Source organism: Babylonia areolata, chromosome 19 (assembly GCF_041734735.1).
Source record: "Babylonia areolata isolate BAREFJ2019XMU chromosome 19, ASM4173473v1, whole genome shotgun sequence".
NCBI classification, from domain to species: Eukaryota; Metazoa; Mollusca; class Gastropoda; order Neogastropoda; family Buccinidae; genus Babylonia; species Babylonia areolata.
Genome location: NC_134894.1, coordinates 53677630 through 53688602, shown reverse-complemented (window position 1 = coordinate 53688602; position 10973 = coordinate 53677630).

Sequence of the window (10973 nt, the reverse complement as noted above, 5' to 3'; positions counted from 1 at the left end):
AAACCCACACCTTCTTTCTCCTCTCCTGTCGCCCCGCTTTTTTAATGATGAAATAAAGGTTTATTTTGGTATGTGCTGGGAAAAAAAAAAAAAATTCCCAACCAACACCCACCCCACCCCACCAAATTCCCGGGAAAGAAAAGTGGCTATTGAGGAGAAGATATTCCTTTGGTAATGTGACGTGAACAGTCTTACTGAACGTTTTGTATATATCGTGAGTGTTGTTATTTGCTCAGTTTCTTGAAACCACAGACGTTGATATCAACGCCACCTGTTTAGACAGGGAGTTTTAGTTTATAAGCGATAAGGACCGGGCCGCTTTTGAGTCACTTTTTCAACTTGTATGATTGTGGGGTTACTTGGTCTATAATCATACTTAGCCCGTGTTTAATCTTAATTTGGGAAGAATCTATCTATCTGTCTATCTATCTATCTATCTCTATCTGTCTGCCTGTCTGTCTGTTTGTCTATCTTTCTGTCTGTCTATCTATCTATCTGTCTAATAATGGGAAAATACTGATGTGTTTTGATTTTTTTTTCTTCTTTTTGCTCATTTCGCTTCTGTAGCTTTATTCCCTCTTTATATTAGGGCGAGGGCTGGATGTAAAAAAAACACGTTAATTGCTGATCTATTACCCTCGATAATAAAGAGTTTATCTTTGTCTTTGTCTGTCTGTCCGTCTGTCTGTCTGCCTGTCTGTCTGTCCCCTGTCTATCTATCTATCTGTCTGTCTGTCTCTATCTATCTATCTGACTATCTATCTGACTATCTATCTGTCTATCTGCCTCCCTTTCACGTACACACAACAACAACAACAACAACAACAACAACAGCGGCGTGTTCCTGGAATTCCCAATAATTGCAACAGAATGACAATGATGCTCGTGAATAACGATGCAACTGAATTGAAAATTGCCAGAAACACAGCTTCGATTATTGACAAAACAAGAACAGAAAAAACCATGTGGAGGTTATGCCAAGCGAAACCAGAGCACTGAAGACCTAGGAACCGAGCGAAGACCACAGAGACAACGAAACCAGCAGTGCTTGTATACTATGACTGTGTGTGGAGGAGGGGGGTAGAGGAGGTGCACGGTAATGCGAGTGTGTGTGTGTGTGTGTGTGTGTGTTGGAGCTCATGTACGTTTATATGTATTTGACTGTGCTTTCATATATGTGAAACTGCATGTCTGGTGCATTTCTGTTATGCATGTGTGGATGTATGTGTGAATGTGTATCTTCATATTTTACATTTATTTGCTTATTTATCACCATTGTTGTCTTATTTATTTATTTATTTATGTTTTATTATTATCATTTTATTAGTATTACTAATATTATTACTACTACCTTTTTCTATATTATAATTATTATTTATTTATTTATTTATGCAAGCTTATCTATTATTTATTCCCCCGTTTTTTTTTGTTTTTTTTGTGTTTTTGGGGTTGTTGTTTTTTTGTTTTTTTCAAGGCCTGACTAAGCGCGTTGGGTTACGCTGCTGGTCAGGCATCTGCTTGGCAGATGTGGTGTAGCGTATATGGTTTTGTCCGAACGCAGTGACGCCTCCTTGAGCTACTGAAACTGAAACTGAAAACTATGACTGTGCATTTCCCTTCACGGGAAAGGCCGAGATCATTTCTACTTCATTTTTGACTTATACGTTTTGTGCGGGGACAGTTGGATGTGAAATAACGCTAAAAGATGATGGTACTTGGAGAAACGGTTTGGTGTGACAGCAGCGTTTGTTTATGTGACGTCATTCGTTGTTGTGGTTGAGCTCACCTGACATTGCTGACATACCCAGTACCAGACAGTGAACAGGACTTTTGGCATATCATCAAACAGGAAGCACAGAGAGAGAGAGAGAGAGAGAGAGAGAGAGAGAGACAGAGACTGAGACAGACAGACAGACAGAAAGACAGACAGACAGAGGCAGAGAGACGTGGGTGGGAGAAGTAGCCTTTTCTGCAGGGCCGAGGGAACTGTCGTGTAATGAGAGAGAGAGAGAGAGAGAGAGAGAGGATATTTTTATTCAAGAAAGGCCATGGCCCCATTTGAAAGGAGTACACATCAATAGGAAACACACACACACACACACACACACACACACACACACACACACAGAGTTTTCATTGCAATCAACTTCATGTTGTATGTTCATGAAAAAGAAGCCGGTCCTCCATATGGAAATCCTCTAAAACCCAGACACACGGTTGCCCCCGAGGCAAGTGTTCACGTGGCTCGTGCAGCAGACCCATTGACTGACGCATGTCGAACATTCAGGCTGTCGGTGACTGCGGCTGATGTGTGGAGCAGGCATCAGAACGGAATTGTACCTGTTCCTGTGGTCATCATCCCGATTCCAGTAGACCCACACCCTGCACAAACAGTTCAGTCGGTGCTGTGGCCAATACTGCAGTCAATCCAACTCATGCCCTGCCTTCCTTCCTTCCTTCCTTCCTTCCTTCCATTCCCCGTGATTGAAAATGGGCTCTTTGGTAGAGAATTGCGCAGTTCTCTCTCTCTCTCTCTCTCTCTCTCTTATATTCTATACCTTCTCCTGCTTTCGCTGTCGTTATTTTCGAAGTGATTTTTGCGGCTTGAATAGGTCCGTTAATACCCCCATTCCAGGCTAGACTACCAATATTCATCAATAACTTTCTGCTGCTGGATGTCCAGGAACATATGGAATCATTGAACAGAAATCTCTGTGTTCGCTTCGATCGCTCACCCCCCCCCCCCCCCCCCTCGTCACCCCTCCCCCCCGTTTTCCTGTTCATTCTCACCCAGTTGTTGTGTGGCGCGTACAATGATGTGATCTGATAGCTTTGATAACATGGCAATGTTGTTGTTCCAGGAAGCATTGCAGCTTTGCCCTCAAACAGATCCCGTGGAATGACGGCAGCGATATATAATTTTTGTAACTTTTTAGAAAGTTTTCCATTTTGATTACACATTATATAGTTAACATAAGTACTCAAAAACATAATTATATACGATAAGAAAGGGTACATAATAAACACGACATACCTATATTGTGAGACTAGGCACTGCATGACGGCAGCGGTATTGGTCATTGCCCCAGTGCCTCTCAAGGTCAGTGGAATGGGACCTACGACTGTCAGCATTTCAAGGATATATTCTCCCCGGTCAGTCACACTTTAAACTGGCGAGTCCACCAACCAGACTCTGAACCAGTCAGCCAGTTGATCATACGAGCGTAAAGAAACGTTTCTTCAAAGAAAGAAAGCTGTTCCTTCGATTACAGATACCACAAGTCCCACCCCCCACCAACCCCTGAGGTCTACATGCAAGTGAATGGTGCTGAAAACACACTGAATGACACATGTCGATGGACTGTCACGTTTGATTCTTCATGCCAGAAGCATCAGAGAGTAATTGTACCTGTTCGTTTTGGAATAATTACCTGCCCGATTCCAAACCGAATCACGCCACGTCAAACCTGGGTTCAGCCGGTGCTGGTGGCCAGTACTGCAGTGACTGGCTCTCCCTCCCTCTCTCCAGTTCTTTCCGTGAGGCTGAAGGTGGGATGATTGGAAGAAAACCCGCGCACAGTGATTTTTGTTTTTATCTTATCCTGCTTACACTTCATGAACCTCGCTGTAAGTTATTTTTCGCCAGTGGTTTCTGCAGCTTGATTAGGTCCGCTAATATCCCCGTGCCACGCTGAATTGTCAATATTCATCAGTAACGTTCTGCTTCGGGTTTTTATCTTTAGGAACGCACTTATGAAGTGACTTTCTAGCTTTGATTGTAATTGTATGGAAATGTGTTGCTGTTAGCTTTCAAGCCTTGCCTAGGATGGGGGGGTTCGGGGGTGCGGGGTGGGTGGGGGTACGTGGGGTGGGTGGTGGTGGGGGTTCCGGGGGCGGGGGGGTGGGTGGATAGAGGGGGGCGATGGTTTCCAGAGTTGGCTGCCGTACTGGACATGTCAATGGGTCCTTCCTCGTCAGTGAAATGGTGCTCAGGACATAAGGTACTCCCACTGGAACCAACCAAGCAACCAACCAGTCAGAAATTGCCACCGTGTAAGAACAGTGCCATCCACCCATCCTCCCATCCATCCATTAAAAAAAACTTATTAGTTTGTATGCATGCATTCGATAATGCCAGTAAAATATACATCCTTGAACAATTGATCACAAAACGATAGATAGACGAGACGAACACACACACACACACACACACACACACACACACACACACACACACACACAAACCAGACAGATGGATAGACAGATTTGTAGACAGACAAGAAAGAAAAAGAAGAAAAAAGAACAAGAAGAAGAAAGAAAGAAAGAGAGAGAGAGAGAGAGAGACAGACAGACAGGCAGAGACAGAGAGACAAACAGACAGACAGTCAGGCAGACATACAGACAGATAGACAGACAGACTTACAGAGGGAAACAGAGAAAACAAATGCGAAAGCTAATGGTTCATGATTTCATTTTCGTGATCTGTCTGTCACGATGTGCCACACGTGCAAGAACAGATGCTGGTGGCAAAATGAACCTAAAAACAATGGCCTCGTGGACGATTATTTTTCCATAGGTGCTGTTATAAAACCCCACTGAGTAAACTACATTGTATAACAGAACAAGATGCTTTACTGCAGGAACGTACTCAGACGCACGTGGAACTGCCTGGAGACAATGGTACAGAAAATGTGATACGAGACGAGGAATGTGCTACATGATTAAACGAAAATATAGAACCCTCAACAACAGCTGATCCATACAGAGAAAAGAAAGGGTTGCCAGTATGATTGGACAAGTTCGGAAATGTGGTTAATGTGGTGGTTATGACTTTGGGGATGAATTTCGTTATATGATTATTTCTGTGTTTGTCTTAACTTATAGAGTCGAAAACAGTGATCAAAACCGTGTTATCACAAAGTACTAATCCGATATATTTTATGGATTGCTTTGAATCAGAGAGAAATACGTATTACTGAACTAGTTGTCAAAATTATGATGACAAGTATGTCAAAATGAATGTGTAACAGGGTCAGAAGTTTAACATTTTCTATCTCGTGATTTCGTTTTTTTTTGGCGTTATGATTACGGATGTTGCTATTTTCTCGCCTCATTGTGTGTGTGTGTGTGTGTGTGTGTGTGTGTGTGTGTGTGTGTGTGTGTGTGTGTGTGTGTGTGTGTGTGTGTGTGTGTGTGTGTGTGTGTGTGTGTGTGTGTGTGTGTGTGTGTGACCCTGCTGTATATATCTGTTAACTATATATTTTTGGTAAAGTTGTGTACAATGTGCCAGAAACTCTAATGTATTCGTCTGGCCCCTTGGGGGCTTTTCTGGGTTAAAATGCATTCTTGGTTTTTGACTCTCGACAGACGGTACACAAATTCAAGTCAATGCTCTTCATGCTACCGATTCAGGTGGCACACAGGTAAATAAAAAAAAAAAAAAAAGAACATCGGAAGAAACCCAGACACTTCCTCGAAAAGGAAGCGCCGGGCTTGTCCTTATACCGATCATTTGACATGTGCACACAGCATCAATGACAAAAGAAATGTGCAAACACAAATTAGCTTTTATTCAAGACTGGCATAGCCTCTTTAATCCTGAACAAGCCACACAGAACACATGGACAATACAGAACAAACACATGGTTGCCTCGGTGGTTTTTCAACTGGAAATTACCAAATAATGAAGCCAGGAGAACCAACTGATCAACAAATAGAGTGGTAACTCTCCATTCACAAGGTACACCACTTCAGGTCAGTGCTGCTTATGCTGCCGATTCAGCTAGCACACAGGTAAAATGAAAGGTACATTGGAACAAGCCCAGACACTTCTTCATAAAGGAAGCGCCGGGCGCCTTATACAACGTCCTTTCGACAAGTGGCGCTCTCAGTGTAGCGATGCACTCTCCCTGGGGATAGCAGCCCGAATTTTACACAGAGAAATCTGTTGTGACGAAAAAAGAGTAATACGATACAATAATGATACAATACAAAACTGATTGATGTCAGTACATCGTTAAGTAAACGGACCGGGTGTCTTCGTAGTCAGGTGTGTTTTTAAACCCGACCAGCGATGGTCACACGTGCTATGCGATTGGTTGGGAGATAAAGGATTAATTAAGGGAAACGTGAGACGGAAGGTGTATATATTGTACGTATGACCGGCGGCCTCCCCTATCCCCCCCCCCTACACCCTCTCTCTGTGATCTGTCTCCCTGTCCAACTAAATCAGCATGACAGGTGGAAAAGGGAGGGCGACAATGTGGAATTACTACTTCACAACTCACGCTTCGTCGTGGCGAACAGCTGCTGAGTGCTTGTCTCCATACTTTTTTTCACCGTCTCTCTGTCTCTCTATATCTGTCTACGTCTCTCTATGTCTCTATATCTCTCTATGTCTCTATATCTCTCTACGTCTCTCTGTGTGTTCTATATCTGTCTACGTCTCTCTGTGTCTCTATATCTCTCTACGTCTCTCTGTGTCTATATCTGTCTACGTCTCTCTCTGTGTCTCTATATCTCCGAGTTGCTATTACACAAACAAGATTCAACGTTCTACCACTCAACAACAATGTACATCAATACAGTCACTCAGATCAGGACAGAGCATGCCCATTTTGTAGGGATGAAGTTGAGAACGAGCAGCACTTTTTATTCAACTGCATCGTATATGAAGATTTAAGAAAGAGAATATTAAAAGAATCGGCTAGACTCCCCTTGCATGTGTTACTTGGAGCAAGAAATTTCAATCACAGCCATAATGTATCAAGATATATTTTCCATGCTATCAATACAAGGAAAAAGTTAATCTGCAGTCAGTGATCAAGCATGGTGAAATACAATATAAAAACAAATGTCTATATGATGGGCACATTGTTTAAGTATATATTCATTCAGTTTGTACTTGTTTTTGTTGTTGTTGTTGCTATGGGTAACACAATGTTATATGCAACCTCACCGATCCACTCTTCCCCATTGTATTGTGGCCCAAGGCCGATGTACATTAAACTTTCTGAGTTCTGAGTTCTGTGTCTCTATATCTCTCTACGTCGCTCTGTGTCTCTATATCTCTCTACGTCGCTCTGTGTCTCTATATCTCTCTACGTCTCTCCGTGTCTTTATATCTGTCTACGTCTCTCTGTGTGTTCTATATCTGTCTACGTCTCTCTGTGTGTTCTATATCTCTCTACGTCTCTCCGTGTCTCTGTATCTGTCTACGTCTCTCTGTGTCTCTATATCTGTCTACGTCTCTCTGTGTCTCTGTATCTGTCTACGTCTCTCTGTGTCTCTATATCTACGTCTCTGTGTGTCTCTACATCTCTCTACGTCTCTCTGTGTCTCTATATCTACGTCTCTGTGTGTCTCTACATCTCTCTACGTCTCTGTGTGTCTCTATATCTCTCTACGTCTCTGTGTGTCTCTATATCTCTCTACGTCTCTATGTGTGTCTCTATATCTCTCTACGTCTCTCTGTGTCTCTCTATCTACGTCTCTGTGTGTCTCTACATCTCTCTACGTCTCTGTGTGTCTCTATATCTCTCTACGTCTCTCTGTGTCTCTATATCTACGTCTCTGTGTGTCTCTATATCTCTCTACGTCTCTGTGTGTCTCTATATCTCTCTACGTCTCTATGTGTGTCTCTATATCTCTCTACGTCTCTCTGTGTCTCTATATCTGTCTACGTCTCTCTGTGTCTCTACATCTCTCTACGTCTCTCTGTGTCTCTATATCTCTCTCTACGTCTCTGTGTGTCTCTATCTCTCTCTACGTCTCTCTGTGTCTCTATATCTGCACCACGTGCACCCAAAATGTATACAGGTCGGTGACCTTACATTAAAATTCTTGCGTTCTTGCGTTCTATATCTGTCTACGTCTCTCCGTCTCTCTATATCTGTCTACGTCTCTCTGTGTCTCTATATCTGTCTCTACGTCTCTCTGTGTCTCTATATCTCTGTACGTCTCTCTGTGTCTCTATATCTGTCTCTACGTCTCTCTGTGTCTCTATATCTGTCTACGTCTCTCTGTGTCTCTTTGTCTCTCTCTCTACGTCTCTCTGTGTGTGTTCTATATCTCTCTCTACGTCTCTCCGTGTCTCCGTGCCACTCCCCCCCCTCTCTCTCTCTGTCTCTGTCTCCCAGTGTTTCTGTCCGTCATGCTGACTGAGTGGGATCTGGAGGGATTTAACAAGACACACGCACACATGAGTGCGCGAGCACACACACACACACACACACACACACACACACACACACACACTCATGCATACAAATGGACACACACACATACTCATGCATACAGATGGACACACACACACACACACACACACACACACACACACACACACACACACACACACACACACACACCACGCAACACAACACAACACAGACACATACAGACACACACAGGCACACACAGACCGACCGACCGACAGACATACACAGACACACACACACACACACACACACACACACTCATGCATACAGATGGACACACACACACACACACACACACACACACACACACACACACCACGCAACACAACACAACACAGACACATACAGACACACACAGGCACACACAGACCGACCGATCGACAGACATACACAGACACACACACACACACACACACACACACACACACACTCATGCATACAGATGGACACACACACACACACACACACACACACACACACACACACACACACACACACCACGCAACACAACACAACACAGACACATACAGACACACACAGGCACACACAGACCGACCGACCGACAGACATACACAGACACACACACACACACACACACGCGCGCGCGCGCGCGCGCATACGCACTTAATTAATCTTCTTTTGTTCCCACCTCCTCTTCCTCTGGTTGCATCAAGTCACGTGAAAATCAAGACGAAGCAGTTCGGACAGCTACTGAAGTATGCATTGAACCCCCCAGTTCCCTGTCCCCTGGAAGATGGAATGATTTCCTGCAGCACTGCAAAACGCTGAGTTCCTCTGACACAATGTACAGCTTTATGCATCGTGCAGCAGTTGGCAGTCCCGATATGATTTCAGTATTGGGTGATACGTTCCTCTGACAGCAACTTGTCTCATAAACCAGGCAGGATTCCAATATTCACAGACGGCCTTTCTGGTTTGCTTCAAGAACGTTGCCTCTTTATCTCCTCTGCTCGGATCGACTCGCTCTCTCTCTGTGTCTCTATCTCTATCGCTTCACATGCTTCTCTATGACTCTGTCTGAAGAGTATCGTATTTCTCTGCAATTTATTTTGTTGTTGTTGTTGTTGTTGTTATTTGCCACGTGTATATTCATTTACGTCCCCCCTCTTTTTATCTCTAGTACACCCTGGACTAATGTGGACAATTTTCTTTTACGAGGATGGGATGAAAACAGTCATTGTGTGCTTATAATTATTCATATATATATATATATATATATATATATATATATAGATATATAAAAGAAGTTTCGACTTCGATTTCTCGTCGTGCCCGCACCAGTCTGTGCCTGTCCACTGCAGTGTGGTTTGTTGTGCAACTGGAGACAGGCTGTTAACTGGGACCGACGCCACTGTAATGCTGAAAGCCAGTTTTTCCGCCCCTGCCCGAAGCCAGTGCATTGAAACTTCTTCTGCACACGAGTGGGCTTTTACGTGTATGACCGTTTTTACCCCGCCATGTAGGCAGCCATACTCCGTTTTCGGGGGTGTGCATGCTGGGTATGTTCTTGTTTCCATAACCCACCGAACGCTGACATGGATTACAGGATCTTTAACGTGCGTATTTGATCTTCTGCTTGCATATACACACGAAGGGGGGTTCAGGCACTAACAGGTCTGCACATATGTTGACCTGGGAGATCGGAAAAATCTCCACCCTTTACCCACCAGGCGCCATCGCGATTCGAACCCCGGACCCTCAGATTGAGGGTCCAACGCTTTAACCACTCGGCTATTGTGCCCGTCGACGTCAGTGCATTGAAACGAAACAGTGGCCTGTCGTTGTGCTGCTCTTTGCGTTGGCTCCCTGTCTGGTCTGTAAGTTGGGGGTCTGGGAAAAGAACAGAACGGAGAGAATACATCACAGTGATCGTTCGGCGTGTAGACATGATGACATGTGCACGACAGTCTTTTTGTTTTTGGTTGAAAGGCAGTGAAACCAGCCGGACAGCCAGCCATCCTGCCGACCCGACCAGCCCGTCACAGAGAACTGTGACAGTCCTGTATTCCTGTGGGAACGTGGGTGATCGTAGCAGCGCGTGCGCGCACGTGTGTGTGTGACTTTCTTTTCGTTTTAAGATACAAGCAATGAATAAAACATTAGTTACTATGTAAAGCAATAAATGGCAGTAAATCTGTATCTGTGTCTGTTTTATGATGAACGAATAAAAAAATAGATATGTAAAAATGAATGAATGGAAATCAGACAATCAGTCAGTCAGGCAATGAATAAATAAATGAAAAGTAGATTAACCAATTCATTAATGAAAATAGCGTTCGGAATTAGTAATTCAGAGGGATGAAGAGAGAGAGAGAGAGAGAGAGAGAGAGAGAGAGAGAGAGAGAGAGAGAGAGAGAGAGAGAGAGAATGAATGAATGAATGAATCTTTATTTTCCAACGGTGAAGACATTAGCACTTTGGCCGACTTACACATCTACCGTTGTTCTAAGAGGCACGCAAACATGTACGCATATAAATGTTGCTATACTTAATACTTAATACATGTTACATGTATAATGTACAAGTATAACAGAGAGAGAGAGAGAGAGAGAGGGGGGGGGGGAGGAACTGCAATGGGTCAACATGAACCGATAGAGGCAGACAACCCCGGTTGTAAACGAAACAGGCAAACGGACAGACAATTAAACAAACTCATCATTAGTGCGACATAAAGAAGCAAATGTACAGTAAGCTATGTTACGTCAACGTACGTGCATGTTGCGGTCTGCCTGTCCA